The sequence below is a fragment of the Oryzias latipes genome, chromosome 12 (assembly GCF_002234675.1).
Source record: "Oryzias latipes chromosome 12, ASM223467v1".
Classification (NCBI taxonomy): domain Eukaryota; kingdom Metazoa; phylum Chordata; class Actinopteri; order Beloniformes; family Adrianichthyidae; genus Oryzias; species Oryzias latipes.
This window is the reverse complement of record NC_019870.2, coordinates 2783592-2801648: the sequence shown is the minus strand read 5'-3', so window position 1 is coordinate 2801648 and position 18057 is coordinate 2783592. Positions and strand designations below refer to the sequence as shown.

Genomic DNA, 18057 nt, shown 5'->3' with positions numbered 1-18057 from the left:
TTCAAAATCATCAAAGTATTTTAATTTTTATCATAATTATAAAGGAAAAAGTGAAAGATCTATACCAGAACAGCTTAGTCAGTTTACACTTAAACATTTGGGACTTCTTAAATGTTAAGTCAAACAATGAAGAAAACATATTTTTGTGGATTTACTCAGTGGTTGGAGTTCTCGGAACGACTTCGATGGCGGTCCGGAAATTGAAATGTTCATTTTTGTACTTAAAAAACTCGTCCAGCTACAAAATCCCACCAGAAATCAGCTCTCACCTCAAGCCTGGTGGGGATTTTGTTGCACCCAAGTACTTAAATCCACCTATAACTAATGTTGCTATGGCGACAACAAAGGTCAGCAAAGTCGACAGATTTCTGATTTTAGGACACACAAACCCAAATTTTTGGCACGGTTTACGGAAAAAGAGGTGTTGAAGGTTTCCACTTTATTGTAAGGAAGGATAGTATTTAACCCTTGATAAGCCATGGGGTCACATTTGGCTGCGTTTTTTTTTTTCTTCTAACATGTATTTATTTTATTGAGGTTTTTTTCTTTTCTTTTGGTTGTTGTTAGTTGCTACTACCCAAAATTAACCCCCCAGAAAATTGTCAAATAAACTTTAAAGGCCAAACTGATTTATTTTATCAGGTAAGTCTGACGCAGAGGCTAATAAAACAAGTCTATTGATTTTCATTTTTAAGTTTAACCTCCTGTAATTTAAAAAAGACACGGTTGAGATTGTCATTTAATTGTAGTTTTAATCACTGTTATATATAGTGATATAGTTTATATATATATTAAGGAAGTTACAAAAAAAGAGGCTCCAGAAAGTCGTATGCGCAAACTTTCAACTTAAAAAAAAGAGGAAAACGAGTCATTGCCATAGCAACAGACGTGATTGACAAGCTTCGAGAAAGCTCCGGTAACAATGCGTTCAGGGACCCTCGGAAATGACATAATGGTATGAACTACTTTCCTTGCATTTTTACTTAAGCTGGCATTGGGCGTTATTCAGTAAAAACAGAACGTTTCTCCGCTACGTTAGCGAGTTGCTGTTCTGTGGCTGAGAAGAATGCTCGATTGTTGGGAGTTTCTGATTTAAAATCGACCCTTCCTGGATCGACGCCGTGAACGAGGCTAACGAGCCACACCTGGCGCGAGCTCACGTGCAACAAGTTTATCAGGCCAAAACTGAGGAAGATTTATCCTGAACCACAACATCATGTTTTACTTTAGTGCTGCACCTGTAGTTTATATAGGCAGAGTACAAAGAAAGCAGAGTATTAGAAACTGACGTCATGAAAAAATGAAAAATAAACGGATATTCTGCAGAAAAGTAGAGACTGAAACGGTAAGTTTGGAATGAATAATATGCATATTCACATTTATTGAAATTCTAATAAGAATTTTCAGTTAAATTGCAAAAAAATTTTTCAAATTGCCACTAGGTGTCTCTGCTCACTAGGGCTCCTCTCCCTCACATCCATCACACTGGCTACTGTTTCCATTTAAGATTGTTTGTGGTTTGTTTAGTTTTCTCATTGTTTTACATCTTTATGCTGATCAGACTTATGTTTTTGTCCCAGTTTCATATTCTGTATGCAGTTTTATTTATGAGACCAAAAAAACATTAAGTTTGTTAAATTGAATTTGAGATCTAGTATTGAAAGACTGCAAAATGAATGAATAATTATTTCTTTATTATAAAATGACACTATGTTAAAAATGTATGGATCAAATCTGAGACAGTGGGTAAATAAGGTGGGGGTTTTTTCTTGAACATTCATATCAATATTTTTGCATCTCAAGCTAACGTTGTGAGCAGAAACCCAAACCCAACATATGACAATTGATACTATCTTTATCTCATATATAATCTTGTAAATAAATAAATATGTTGCAATTTTAGTTTTTACCCCTTTTTTTTGTTAATTTTCTCTCTTTGATTTTAGTGGGTTAAAAATGATGATAATAAATATATTCCTGTGTGTAGCTTTTTACATCCCTCCTCTCAGTACTTCTTAATCATCACTTTCTCTGACATTAATGTGAAATAATCCATATGAATTCTTTTTGTCTATTGTTGTAGACAACAGATCAATCTGCACCAGTAAGTCACTTGATTTTGTTGTTGCTATTCAAATGACCACATAGTTATTTTATAATCTTGCTTTTTTGATTCTTTTTTTTTGTAGAAAATTATCAACTGCTTAAACTACAGATACAGATTTGCAATTAAATGTGAAAGTAAGTGATATTTTGAACTATTTTAAGCAGCAATTTGGTGGTTAACAGATAGATTTGGATTTGAACAATTCTATGTTTTTTGTTGTTGTTAGCTTTATGGAGTATAATCAATCCATTTCTTTACGCTATGGAAGATTGAATAGAGCTTTATTTTAGGAAAACATTTATTCTTCTGTTCATCTGTTCACATCCATCTGAACAGATGAACATCCAAGTCCACTAGACGTACCTGGAACGGTCGTGAAAACCACAAATTTGCGTTTGCATCTTGCAAAAATCACACACGATGGCGTAAGATTTACTTAATGATTGCGTATAAACTACGTAAAATAGACTCAAATTGTGTAGTTCTCAACCAACCCAAAATTGTTTGCGCACATCGATGAATGACGAATGCAAGAAACACTTATGACTGACGTATATCACGCATGTGTCATGAGAGACTGAAGTCTCATACGTGGAAAATGTATGTAATGTAATGTGACTTGTAGGGATGGGTATCGTTAAGGTTTTAACGGTACTACTACTCTTATCGATACTGTTTATCGATCCGGTATTTTAACGGTACTCTTATCGATACTTTGTGAGGACGAATAATAAATAAATAACAAATGAAGAACATAAAGTGTTGTATTTCCTCATTATGCAACCAAACTGTTTTTTTTTTAACAAAAAATTTTACTTTAAACATGAGAATGTTCCAGACAGGGTACTTATTTAATTATTTAATCTAATTATGTTTATTCTTTATGAGCGTGATGTTTCCTGTGATCTTTTGTCCATTTTCCACAACCTTGAATAGACTTTTCTGTCTGTCAAACACCAGAGTTAGGATTGAGTGAGATGATGGAAACAAATTCACTTTGATGCAGCCTCCTTTCTATTTATTTATTTTTGTTTAAATCCAGTAAACCCAATAAATTATATTAATTTTACGGATGACAACTATCGTTAGTCATTCATTATTATTAAGTATTAGGAAGCAGCTGATAGTGTGTCACGGGTCTGGAATCATGAGCGGTGAATCTAAGCCCCGCCTCTCTACCTGTTTGTTTTGTGTAGAACACGCCCCCCCAGCGCGTTCTACACAAACAGCGCAACATACGGTCATCGTAGCAGCAAGGTGACAGGATGGCAGGGACTCCTTGACGCAAACTTCATTAATTTTACGCAGAAACGGGTGTTCTTAGTCTAGGGTCGCTCACGTGTCCCCTACGAGACTGTGTGTGACGTGTGTGTTTGTGTGTGTGCGCGCGCAGCACGTGCTGTCTGAACAACAGCCCCGCCCCCCGTGCACACAAATAGACAGACAGAGCTCTCAGCTTCAACGAGAATACCGAAATTAATATCATCATTAATTAACGGAAAATTGACTGACTTGGTGAGTGAAATATGGCAGATAACGCTTGTGGGACACAAAAAAAAAAAGAAAACGAAAAAGTAACTTCTCCAGCACCGATAGCAGAACCATTCAGGTCAGATCTTAACGATACTGCGGTCTTGAAGAACGTGGCCCCGGGGCTGGTTCAATACCGGGGCACGGTACCCATCCCTAGTGACTTGGCCTTGATTTATTTAGTGCAGTCATATATTCTTGTCTTTTTATTTGTAAATTTAATATAGGTATAAATATTTTCTGTTTAAGTTGCTTTGAAGTTGCCAGAAAACAAAAAAAACCTTGTGGTTACGGGATAAACAGTGTTTGGCCCCTAAATGCTTTGTTTTTTGAATGAGCTTGAACCCGGAAGTCAGTCGAGGACTGGAAGGACTAGATGATATTTTTAAGCATTTTTTAAAAATAACTTTACATCTTGTAAACATTTGCTTCAAACCTCATATATTTTCTTCATAAATGGTATGAATGCAGCATCTCTGCAGGTGAGGTCTGAACGTTTTAAAGGTCTACACATCCGATCTTCGGTTCCTGCTCCACTGATCCTGACATTAGGATTCAACCCGGCGACCGCTGCAGGCTCAGCCAGCAGATTACAAGCAGCTCCAAATCGGAAGCGTAATGACATTTCTGGGCTGGTTACAGTGAGACAGTGGGACCTGTGGGGGTAAACACAGAGGAAGCGGTGGCAGCTTTCAAATGAAACATCACAGCAAAATGAATATCAGAAACACACAAAAAAAGATTAGTTTGGTTCAGTCAGTGAAGGAACCGATTGCCTAAATCACTAGAAAGTGACAAAATAATGAATATATTTGACTTAAAATCAACCGATATAAAAACAGACGTTGATTTTAATTTGTTCAACAGAATCATTTTTAAAAAACAGGCTCAGAAATAAATGATAAAAATTGCTAAAAATAAAAATATTATTTGTACCTGCAGATGCGTGGAGAAAGTTCTGTAAGATGACAGAGAGCAGCACAGAGGCTGAAAAAACATCAAGAAGAAGCTTTAGTGTCCTTCAACATCCAGGTAGGACATTATATAGGCAGCAAAAAGCTGTTTGGTTCTGAATCTCTCCCGGTTAGACCTGCATGTGACAAATTCATAAAGAAAACAGTTTTCATTTCAAAATGGCAGGTTTTCTGTTAGTTTTATCTCCATAGCAACCATTGAGTTTATTGGTCGCCTGGGGGTGACGAACAGGTTCATGTCATTTTTAGAAGAATCGACAAAAGTAAACTTTTACGTTTCCTCGGCAACAGAGGGTTTTTTGTTAACCACGCCCACATTGCTAGTGTGTTCATATTGTATGTGATATCGTTGTGTTCAGCTTGAGCCAAAGACTAATGTATTACATTTTCACACGATTCTGATTGAAAAATGCGCGAGCCACGTTTTCGTTATTCAAATTCAACGAACTTTATTTTCCACGTTTTGTTCCAAGTAGCTTCCCAGTGATGCTCGAGGAGTCATGAGGGGATGATAGATCAAAATCCCTAGGAGGAGGAGTTTTATTCTACATTAAAACATCCTGAGGTCAAAGGTCAACGAAGCTTCAGTTGTGGTTATAGACTTGACCTGGTTTTTGAAGATTGCTCAATGAAAAGTTGTTTTTTTTTTCTCTCACATATGCCACAAAATGGTGTGGAGTTTAATTATAATTGGCCGGCGAGATCTTATCAAATATGCATAAAAGCTGTCCCGCGGTACATACTGTCCCGCTAATACTGCAAATCCCACAATGCTTTGCTAGGTCGTTGGCGTGCAGGCAAGCGCTCCGTTTTTCTGTTGACAGTTGTTGGCAGCCATGCTCCAGTCACATCGGACACATTCATTTCACCCTCCACAAAAATGGCCAAACTGAAGATGGCCAACGGGAGCTTTAAGACGGGACGAGGCAGATTATCTGTTCAGGAATATGAAGACAGACCTGTTTGTCTTGTGTGGAGCAAACTTGGCTGTAACGAAAGAGTATAACATAAGAAGACACTATATGAAAAGGTTCAACATTACAGTTGCAGTTAATTTATCAATGAATATTGACTCTACTTCACTACTTCGTTCTGGAGTTTGACACCCCTGTACTATAAAGCAGTGTTTTTCAACCAGTGTGCCGTGGGAAATTGCCCTCATTCACTGATCTAAAAACATTTCCCATCTCCAGGATATCAGCTCTGTGTTCATCCAAACAGGCCCTGATAAAACACTGAGTAATTAGGAAGATGAAAGATCATAAAAACCTTTTTCTTTGTGTTTATTTGATTCTATTAAAGACATTTTGATAAGAATGATGGTACCACAATTTAGCTGCAACTAAAGCCATTTTCTGAAAAGTCCCACCCCTTTAACGGTCTCCGCCAATCATTCTTGGAGGCTTAGTCACACGTCATCAGTCTGACCAATCAGAAGTGGTTAAATTCTTCACTTCTTTGTTCCAATTTAGCTCATAAAGTCTCTCAGTTCCAACAAAAATACCAGCTGAAGTTCGTCTTTAGCGGTGTAGCTTTCCACAGAATCCGGTGTCAGACCGTGGAACAAGTGAACAACACCATGAAGCTCAGAGAAACGATCTCAGGCTGTTTTCGCACTGCATCTCCCATGATGCATTAGGTCAAAGTGACAGCATCTCGGCGCACAATGAGTCTCTCCTCTTAACGTCTTAAAACAGCAACAAACACACATCAAACAGTTTTTAAATCTTCTAACTTAACTTTAATTCCATCTTTTAGAAAACACAGCTGCAACTTCCAGCTTTTTCTGACACAATCATCACAAAAATGTACGTGAGATTGTGGAGGGACTGTACATCAATACAGACTATGAATTTCTCCTTTTTTTATTTTTGGATGCTAGCGTGCCGTGTGTTTTTTTTTTTTTTTTTTTTTTTTTTTTTTTTTTTTTTGTCAAGGTTAAAGTGTGCCGTGGCTCAAAAAAGGTTGAAAAACACGGCTATAAAGTATCGGATCGGGACCGGATATCAGCAGACTCTCGAAATCAAACAAATCAGATCAGGGCCACAAAAACTTCAATCAGGACGCTTCACGATGAGACCAAGATTTAAGATGGAACCCTCCTCACTTTTTCAGAATAACGTCTGACAGGAGTTCAGCATTTTGGAGCAGCAGACGAGTCTGTTCCTATCAGGAGTGACGGTAAAGAAACTTTCGTTAATGTTTTGTTCTGTTTTTGCCCTCAAACCCCAGAGAAGAAGGAAAAAAAAGCCCTCCGTTCCCTCCTGGGCTTCCTCCTTTTGATCACATCACCTTGGAATCGTCCTCCCAGGAGTCCCTTTGTCTATGAATGCTAATGGGATCTCTGCCTGTTAATAATAAATGGCCACTGATGAAATAATAAATTTCTAATGTTCTCCTCCTCTCACTCCCGTCTTAGATGAGTTTATCAGGACCTCCAAACACTTTCAACTTAATTATTCAAAATACTTAAAAAATTCATACCATCTTTTTTTTTGTAGGGGGGGGGGGGCATCGGTAAGCCTGTATAAATTTGGAAAAATGGTCCGACTGAAATATTCAGCGGTTCGCTGGGCGTTCATTCATTTTTTAGATGCTAAGAACACATGGAGGATGAAATGAGCTTTTTTTTTATTACTGCAACATAATTTCTAATATTCAGGGCAAAATCTCCTCCTGCATTTATGTTTCATCACGTTTGGGGATAGGATGGAGGAACTTAACAGTTGTTTGTGATTTTTATTCATTTTTTCTTTACCCCTGCAGCTCTGCAGTATGTCAAAAAAAATATAGATTTAGGTATCAGAAGTTTCCATTTGGGGATTTTTTTTTTTTACAAAAATGTCATCTCCATATTAATGTTTAACAGCCAACAAAATATGAAACAGCCACACGGTTCTGGTCTGTAATATGAGCGTTCCTCTGTGGATCGTTTCCGCTCCGCATCATCACCGAGGCTTGTTTGCTGGATTATTAAAAAGCAGAACAAACAGGGAAACTGTTTTTTTTTCTCTGATTCCTTTAACGTCGCTCCATCACGCCTGTTGCTGCATCGACCCGAGGGATCAATTCCATCAGCACAAACCCGGACGGATCAGATCAGATGGGACAGGCGCTCTAAAAACGCCTTTGCTATCTTTGGTAGAAGTCCTCGGTGATGCGGGAACTTTTGGGGGAGGATTAATAACAGTTTAAAACTCATTTGTGTAATTGACAGGAACGTAAATGACGAGGAGTGAGGAAATGATGGGCTCAGAGACGTCTCCCAGTCTCAAATTAATTTAAATCCCTGACATGCCCAGAGGTTCTGGGTCACAGTTTTCTTCTCGTCTGTCTCCTTGTCTGCCCCGTTTCACCTAAAAACAGGAGTGAACAGATGCGTTTCCATTCAGGGCTGTGTCCGAATACTCCTCCCTCACCCCTCAAGACTATCCAGCGCCCTGGATTTTAATTTAAATCCGAGTCGTTCAAATTTCCTTTTTTCACGCATTTACAGAGGTAAAAATCCTCATCAATATGAACATTTTGCGAAAACTAATTAAGAATCCACTGCATTCTGATAATAAAAACTTTGAGAATTTATTTTAAAAAAGCCTTTACAAACCCAAATTACGATGAGGGCCAACAAAAAAAAGAGAAAATTCGATATTTAAAGTTTTATATTCACGAGAAAAAAATCGTAAATTTACTTTTTTTTTTCTTGTAAATTTACGAGAAAGAAAAGTCATACATTAACGCATGAATTTACAAGTTCTAAATTCATGAGAAAAAACGTATACAATTTTTTTCTTGTAAATGTATTACTTAAAATCTCGTAGATTTTATGAGGAAAAAAACGCATACATTTACGAGATTTAAAGTTGTAAATTCACGAGAAAAATCTAGTAAATGTACGATTTTTTTTTTTCTAGTAAAAATCGGGGTTTAAAGTCATACAGTTACGATTTTTTTTTTCTTGTAAATTTACGACTTAAAATCTCGTTGATTCATGAAAAAAACACGTGAATTTGCGAGATTTGAAGTCATAAATTTATCTTTTGTTCATTTTCGACTTAAGAGCTTTCAATTAACGAGAAAAAAACTCGTAAATTTACGATTTATTTTTTTTATTTTTTTTCTAGTAAAAATCGAGGTTAAAGTCATTCACTTACGATTTTATTTTTCTTGTAAATTCACAACTTAAAATCTGGTAGATTTATAAGTAAAGAAACGTGTAAATTTACTGCACTTATTTTACAAAAGATGTTTGATGCAATTTTTAAGCTTTCAGAGAAAAGTGTATCATAACACTTTGAAAATTTTACTTTAAAAACTTTAAAAAGTTGAAATGACATGATATAGACTGCTTAAGGTATGCGATTACTTTTGAAAAAAATCATCTGTTACATAATGGAAATAGCTTCACTTCTGTCCCAGCGATTGGCACATTTTACACTGCCTGTTTAGGTGGGCGGAGTTAACTGTAGTCAATATGGCCAACCCAATTCATGCTTTATTCTTGCCATTCAGAATCCAATGATTATCAGCCTTCAGCTGTAAAACGTCTCAATGTATGCATTTATCTATACATAGCGCCCTAAAGTCAGTTGAAAGACGTCGATTTCGAGTAATTCAAATGGAAATACTTTTTTTTTTTTTTTTTTGTATTTGGGTTGTGAAGTGTTTGTGTTTTTCTCTGCAGATTTTCCCTTTCATCTGCCAAATAACAAAACTCAAAAAGCACATCACTTCCTGTCTTAAATACTAAACACGGCTTGTTTTTTTTCCGTTCAATGGAAAGTAACTCCACATGAAAGAATTATACTTCCTGTCACTGTAATCCCTTTGAAAACTGCACTTTGTTAAAAGTAAAAAGTGTAAAAACGGCACCAATAATCTGTGAGGATATATTTAAAATAAACACACAAAAAGCATCATTGTTGCTATAGGGTGATCTGCAATCCACTCGATTACAGGGTTCACTTTGATTTTTTTTTGTATTTTTGTAACCCATCAAATCCCCTGAAAGCATAGATTAAAACATTTATTAACATGCTTCACTTGATGAATTATATATTTGGACGTCTCATTTTAAAAATGATGATCATATTAATATTATTATATGGGCACTGTAGCATGAATTATTAACAGTTATGCTTAAACATGAAGTCTAGACGGCACGCTGACATTTTCAGCTCGTCACAAAATATAACGAATCAAAGAGTGAATCTGTTGTGACAGACCGGGATGTTAATCAATGTCAGTCTGAAGCCAGGCGTTAAAATCAAATAGTCAGCCAATAAAACCACTTCAAATGTGCTTCACTTGGGTTTTATTCACGTCAAAATGTATTAAAATGTTTTAATATATGTAAAAGTTCCAGGAAAAACTGTACTTTTTCTTGTTTTGTTTTTTAGTTGGATTATTAAAATAATATTCTCCCAATTTCTTAAGTCATTTAGTCTTTCAAACTTGAATTTTGTAAAGCAAAAATTCTATGAAGCACTAAAATGACTTAATTAAAAAATATTAATAGACTACATTTTGATCATTACAAGTACATACATAAACTCTTAATTTTATGTTAAACAATAATCCACTCTGTTTATTGTAGCAAAACTATTGACTCCGAATTCCTTCCCTACTCACTATATAGTGCGTTTGCCATGTTGTATTGCTGTCTGGATCCACAATTCCAAAATCCAGGGCCCTGCAAGTTTCCCAGAAGCCTCTGCGAAAAACCAGTGTTTATCTATGCTCACTAGATAGGCAAATATAGACCACAATGCATTGTTTTTGAGCAATTTTTACTAAAAAAATGTATTTAAATGTATTTTTTTTAATAAACCATCAAAGTTTTTATTTTCAGAAGAAAGTAGACTCATGAATAATCGTTGCAAAACGCTTATAGCAATTAGATTTTAACTTCGTGAAATCAACGACTTCAACTCTACAAAGTTTACAAAGTTTTCTAGTAGTTAGGGGTTTGGGGGGGAGGGGGTGGACACAGCCTGAGTGACGTCATCATTTGAAAATGGTTCACTTCCGGAAATGAAGTCGATTCAGTCGTCATTTATTCGCAATACGGACGCCCCCATGTTGTAGCCAGACATCGTCAGTAAGCAGTGATCGGTCCCAGTCGGTCTGAGTCCACGTCTCTATGGCAACCACTCTGGCCAATCAGGAGTGAGGTTGTTGGAGGGTCACACCCCCACTACTTGAAAGAGGGCTACGCAGAATCTGTCGAACGTTTTTAATGTGGGCTAGCAGGCTCCTCCTACTTTTACTGAGGCATCTGATTGGTCTCTTTATAACTTGAACTACAGAAGAAAAAAAAAGATGATTATCAGGAACATGTTTAAAAAAGACGGGTTAACAGGAGTGGTAAATCTGACAAATAGGCTACGTCCAATTTTTCTTTGGTATGCTTTTAAACTGCAAATTTGACGTCACCGATTTCTTAACGAGCATTTTACGGTGACTATTTATGAATGTGTTCTGATCATAAAGACGTTGATGATTTATCAAAAAATAATATAGATACTTTTTATTTTTTGTGCAAAAAAATGTTCAAACGCAATGCATTGTGGGTCATATCCACCAATCTAGTAAGCACTGATGCACACTGGTTTCCAGCAGAGACATCTGGGTAAATTACAGGGCACTGCGTTTTGAAGTTGTAGGTTTGGAGAACGCTACAAAACGGCGAATGTCCAATGTAGTGCGTAGTGAAGGAATTGGCCTCAGTGGGAGGGGTTACCCAGTCCGGTGTTTAGATAAAATCAATGGTCACATCAGACATCAACAGTGCTATTTTTAGGTCAGCGAGGAGAAATACATTGCAATTCCACAGATAACCACTAGGTGGCTTGTTAGGTTAGCAGTTCAGTCAACATTTTAATTATAATGGCACGTTGTGTTCCGCGATTCTGGCTGCAGAACTTGTCAATGAGGCAGTTAATCTCCTCCCTGCTGTGTGTCCTGTAGAAAAAAAACCCTCAGTTTGTTAAATTTACATAAACATTTGACTCATTCTATAACCCTGGACTTATGTTTGTATGCAGGGTAGCAGACAAAAGTGTTAAAATGTTCATGTCTGTCTGAGAAAAGAATAGAAAGTCTGTAGGGAGAAGTTTTACAGCCTTAAGACATTGATCATAATTATAAAAAATAAAATGTCTACTTCACAGATTTTGTCTATCAGGGATTATTTTTAGAATGTAACTCCTGTGATAAACGAAGGAACTTTGTATTTGAAAAAAAAAATAGTTTCAATCTTAGTATTTTATTTTTAAGATTTAAGCTGCACCTAAAAACAGTGTAGACTTTGTTTGAAGGGTGACTGGCTTAAACAATTGTCAGGTTTGTTGACCCCGCCCATTTGCCCATATTAGGGTTTGATGACATCACTTCTGATCTAGTCTCTGGTCTACATAAATATTATAGAAACTCTTTTTGATGCTGCACTCTGCAGTCCATAAATGCACTTTTAAGTTGGTGTTTAATTAACAAATATTGGGGAAAATCATGTTTTTGAAAAAACATTTGTTTTTTTATTTGTTACCAAAATTTGCATATGTGAATTTCTTTGTGTTTGTTTATATTCAAAGATGGTTATTTGGGTGAGAATGACTTTAAAAAAAATAAAAAAAAGCAGAACATTGTGTCACCGTCCCTGCTGGCCTTCCTCAGCCAGGTAACAACAAATCTGCAAAAATGCAAATGTAGTTTCTCTCCCCCTAAAGTCTCAGTTCAGCTGAAAGAAGGAAAGAGGGTCAACCACAGGAAGAAATGTGTCAGCTCTGCAGCGGAGATGGTGATGAGATCACCCGCCCGCCAGACCGACCGACCGCCTGCCTTACTCATGTTGTGAGTGCACAAATGTGTCTAGACCCTTTCATTGTGTTTGCAAATGTGTCGTCTTCTTACCGGGGGGAGGACACAAATGACTGGGTGAGAGCGAGCTCAGCAGTTTTTAGAGCGCCAGCGGGAAAGATGACGCCGTGGTTTTGGTTTTCGCCGACCCGAAGCCCACAAATCTAAAAGGGTTCTCCCTGGATTTTAGGATTTAGGGCAGGAGTTGGAGTAAATAGGGGCGAGTTGGGTTAAAAAGCAGGGTAATAAATGCAACATGTGTCTGAGATGCCTTGATGTTTAATAGGTGGATCTAATAATGGGAAACTTGTGTCATTGCGACCTTTTTCTGGTTCGTGGGGTGAGTGTGTAAAGGTTTTCTGTGGTGTCGGGGCGTCATTTTTGTTTGCAGAAAATAGCGTCTTCTGAAGGTTTTTGTTGACGCGCCGCATGGATTCCTAACACTTTCAGATGTGCAGCTTCTTCTGCGGTGGAACTCGCTAAAATCAACTGTTGCATCATTTGAACTTAATCCTGTTGATGGAGTTCAGTTTGTTCTCGGCTGAAGCTTAACTTTGAGTACGTTGCACAAATGTTTAAGATGATTTGTTTTGAGTGACTATGACCACAACAACTACAGAAGTTAAATGCTGTTCATGTTACATTTCCTTAAAAGCCTTTAGGACTACGGTACTTTTTTGTTTTGTTTTTGGCTAAAAGGCCAGCCCTAACCTGGTATGACTACACTACCCAGAAGGCCTATAAGGCTTTAAAGCAGGAGTGTCAAACTCATTTTCGCCGAGGGCCACATCAATATAGTGGCTGTCCTCAAAGGGCCAGATATAACTTATACATGTAACTAAATGTAATGAAAAATAAATGTAACTACTCCTTAATGTTAAATAACTCATTATTTATTTATTATAACTTTTTAAAGTGACAATTACAGTTACATAGAAAACATATGTTTGCTTGTTACTCTAGCATGCATCCTTTTAAATTTGGTTATATGGACAGTGTTTAGGTCCTATTGTATAGTTACCCAATCTGGATATGAATAAATACACACCAATTTCTATTTTTTATTTTAAGAAATTAATAACCTTTAAACTCTCGCGGGCCACATAAAATGACATGGCGGACCTTGAGTTTGACACGTGCTTTAGAGGCAGGCAATTGGTTAGAAGGGTTGATGGGAAGTTTTTCTGATGAACTGTAATGTTCTTCATAACTTTGTGTCCGAATTCCTTCACTACTTTCAAAATCCAGTGCCCTAGAAATTTCCCAGAAGTCTCTACAAATACCAGAGTGCATCTACACTCGCTAGATTGGCAAATATAGACCACAATGCATTGCATTTGAATGATTTTTTTTTAATCAGAAGAACACTGTGGATTCATAAATAATCTTTGTGAAATGTTCCTATTTATTAGGTTTTTCCTTCAGGAAATCGCTGACATCATCTTTGACATAAAACAAAGTAGTGAGCATCGTGTTCGAATTGCTTTTAAAATCCACGGCACCACATATAGTCCTGCATTGTATAGTTTTTTTAGTAGTTGGGGATTAGGGAGGGACTTCGGACACAATATTTGTATAAGCAGCCTCTGCGGCGAGACCAACGCGGCATTTGTTAAAACTTTATGGACAATAATGCTTAACATTGTGCATTTGTAACACAACAAAAATAAAATGATATTCTCTCTGTTTCGCTTCGTTATGTTGAAGTACAATATGCATGACTCCACCAGACTCCTGACTACATTACCCACAATGCTCCAGCAATCAAGCTACGAAGTCGCTAAAGTTGTACTAAAACGTTTGGACAGATTTGTGAGCGCCGTGTACGATGTGCAAAAGGTTCCACGTCAGTAAACACAATCAGTTTTTATATAAAGGGTGCACTGTTGAGTTTTGAGGAAATTAAAAGACTTTAAATGCTTTATGGTCTGAGAAACACGGCAATCCAACCTTCTAAAAATGTAGAGCCTTTTTTTGTTTTTTTAGCTGAAGACGATGCAAGAACAGAAACAATGGAATATTTTTAGTCTAATCACAATTCATTTTAAACAAAACACGGCTAAAATTAAAAGTTAATAGGTTTTATTATGTTTTTTATTCTCACATTAAAAACTGTGAAAGTGAATTTATGTTTACGTTTATGTATTCATTTTTAATAAAAATGGAGCGAGAAAAAATGTTGGATGGTAAATAAAAACTCTAGCATTGAATTTAACATTTTGAACTCTAAAATGGGACACGGAGGGTGAAACCAAAGTCTAAATGAAAAACCTCCAACAGATGAAAAAAAAAAAATTAAAGAACTCATCAGAAGGCTCCAACAAGCAGGCAGGCATCGGTTCTAGAGAAAAACCCGACTCCAGAAGATAAAGAATGCATTTGCACCTCGCCATGGAGGGTGTGAAGATCTGAGAGCTCATGTTTGCTTCTGTCAGCTTCAGTGTTTCCTCACATTCAGTTTGTTCCAACCGAAGGAAAGAAATTGGTTTGGAAATTGATTCTTTTAGTTTAGGACAAAGCAGAGGCGGTCCTGACTAGTTTGGCGCACTGGATGGTGACCCATACCCCCCACCCCACCTCATTGACATTATAGCAGCAAGTTGACACAATAGTGTCCTAGCGCAAATTTGACCAACTTTATGTGGAAATGGGCGGTTTAGTCTAGAAAAACTGCAAGGAAAAAAGCTTTTTTTTTTTTTTTTTTTTTTTTTGGGCGCTTCTGCGCCCCCTACAAGATTGTGCCCTGGGCTACCGGCCACATTCCCCATAGGAAAAACCGCAGCTGGGACAAAGCGAAACAAAGGGACGAACCAAAAAATGATACAACACTTCTTAAAGAAATTAAAAGTTCTGGACAGGAAAAAACGGTTTTAAGTTTCCCATACTTTCAATCACCCTCTCCCAGCACGACCACATTTCTTTATTTTTCACCCCAGTTTCTCCTCTCAGGAGTTCTCCCTCCATCACACCCCCCACCCCTCAGCGTTTAGTGATTAATGTGAGTTTTAATTGTCATGCTTACTTTTATGCTCATTAAAGTGCATTATGCAGTAGTTAGGGTATTAAAGTTCAGCTAGAAATTTCATGCATACTGATGAGGATGCAAATGAGCCCAGCATGAATGATACAGGCGTGTGTGCATGTGTGCATGTGTGTGCGCGCACGATATTATCCCCAGGAGTGAGCCACGGTGTCATTATCGCCCCGACTGGTCATTTTCAGCCGAGCAGAGACACTCTAGCATAGAAATCACTTTAATGGGCTGCTTGAAGCGTCTTCATGCCTGGAAAAGCTGCAAACTGTTTGACATCCATTCTGCATGACTGCTGTCCACTGAGCAGCGGTGAGTTTAAGGAACCAACCAGAGTCGGGAATGTACAAACAAAGCTGTTCAGGCAACAGTTTGAGCAGCTTCTGATGCTGCATTCATCAACACGACCTAAAGGAAGAACCAAAGATGAGATCAAGTGAGCTCAGTTCATTCTTCAGAGCAAAGGTGGGTTCTGAAACTCACTGCCGAGTTGGTACCGGTACCGACGCCTCTGGATATACCGCTAGCAAGGGTATAAAAACCTTATAAAAACATGTCAGTCACTTGTTCTCCATTTAGTTTTGCTGTGCATTTCTAGCCAATCACTTTATCTTTTTTAACGATTGTGGGCAGGCTCGTGACAAAAAAATGGATTGGGCGTGGGCGGAGCTTCAGTTAAAATGCAAAAGGCAAAGCGACTGAAAAGTTGGATTTCCTTCACAGCGAAAGATTGTAATTCGGCGACTTGATGGATGTGCGCAACGCTCCGAAAACAGACGATTGCGGCGGTGAAGAGCGGTGAAACGCGTGTTTATTTCGACGTGAGATGCAGCGCCGCAGTGCAGACTGTCAGAAAGAAGACCGTAAAGCATCTTGGGAACGTTGGTGTGAGCGCTCTCACCATCATGCTGCTTTGTCACACTTTAAAGTTTTGGGGGGAATTGCTGTGTTTTTTTTTTTTTGTTTTTTTTTCCATTTTTGAACCACCAGTTTGAACAACATTTAGACACCAGAACCATTCGAAACACACTGGTTCTGGATACAATCGAAAACAGTATCGATCCCTACGTCAGAGTCATTGAATAACTGAGTTTTTTTAGATTCTCTCTAAAAAAAAAACTACTTAAATGTCTTAGCACCCCGCTAGGGGTAGGCCATGACCCCTCTTGAAAGACTGCTCACCGCCCCAGTGAATTTCCCCTTTAACCCCTTTAAAGTCCCACTCCGATCATCTTCTGATCCATTTTTAAAATGGTTCCCATATGTCTTTTAATTATGATTTCTGTGTTTTTACCAAAATCAAAAAACCTGTGACGTTTTCTAGGACATAGTTTCTGTAGAGCGGCAGGAGTTTGTTTGAAATTCACCTCTGAGTTGAGCTGTTTGCACGGAGTTGGCCCACCCCCACTTCCATCATCCGTCGGATTTGCACGTACTCCTGCTAGCTTACGGTGCCCGAGACACCCCGACACCGGTTAGGGGTGTCTCGCAACACAAATGGCGAGCAATACTGAAGCTATACATCCGTCCAGTTCTGATCCAGATTCCAGCTCAGACGAGGAAAACCAAGACGTTCATGGATCTTTTTGTCCGTTAGTGGATGCATCAGAATGGAGCTTGTAGCCCCGCCCAGCGTGTTTTCTACGTCACAATAATGATCTTTTTCAAACCGCATATCTGCAGCAATTTCAATAAAGAAACACTTCAGCTTCATTTTCTTTATATATATATATATATATATGTCCTCCATTATATAAAAAAAAAAAAAAAACTCCACAAGAACGTGTTAAAACACCACGTAAAGCTGCTTTTTCTCCACTTCAGAATCCGCTGCATTAATTGCAAAAACGGTCTGAGAGTTACAATAGTTCAGTGAACGTGTTAAAGGGTCGTTAATTTTTACATTTATTTTGAATCAGTCCACTATAATCTTCCGACTAACGTGTAGTAATATCCCTCCACACTCATGATGATGGGCCTTCTACAACATTTCCATGGTTGCTGCTTCTTCACCTTCACGCTATGGACATGTTGTTTTTCCTTTGGTTTGTTTGGTCCCACCAGAGTTCAAGTGAACTTTCACACTGATCTACCGGAAAAAAAAGGGAACCAAGGAACCCTGGTGCAAGTCAACCCCCCCCCCCCTTCCCCCACCCCAGCGCGGTGCAGGAAACCAATTTTCTCTGCTGTAAAATTCCATCAGTGGGGAAAAATACTTTTAGCTTTGGTGTTTTAACTCCCCAGCTTAGGGTAACGAACGCAGAAAACGGAGCATTGAGTCAGTCGTTTAAACTCAGAACGGTCTTTTCCTGCAGTAACTGCGAGCGCTGCTGTCTTCATTCCCCGGCCCACCCACTGCTCCCATCATGCTGTGCGAACAGGCTCACTCATTACTCTGCTTCTTCTGTGCTGACTGCAGGTTACAATGAGACAATAGTGGAGATTTTCATCCAGGGGGCCCGAATCATTTACCCAGCATGGCGCGGTGTGTGCTGAAATGAGACTGATGGTAATGCTGTCCTGAAGCAGGTGGTACTGTAACTCATGACGGATAAACTCAT

General features: G+C 38.1%; 1 protein-coding gene across 1 annotated transcript in view; it reads left to right on the top strand.

Annotated features, from left to right (window-relative positions):
* Positions 1–81: 81 nt before the first annotated feature.
* LOC101165407 (zinc finger SWIM domain-containing protein 6) overlaps positions 82–18057 on the top strand; it is a 55751-nt gene continuing 37775 nt past the window's right edge. Inside the window, exon 1 of the mRNA XM_023960366.1 lies at positions 82–1345. The gene's annotated coding sequence lies outside the window, so the exon portion shown is untranslated. The remainder of the gene's footprint in view (positions 1346–18057) is intronic.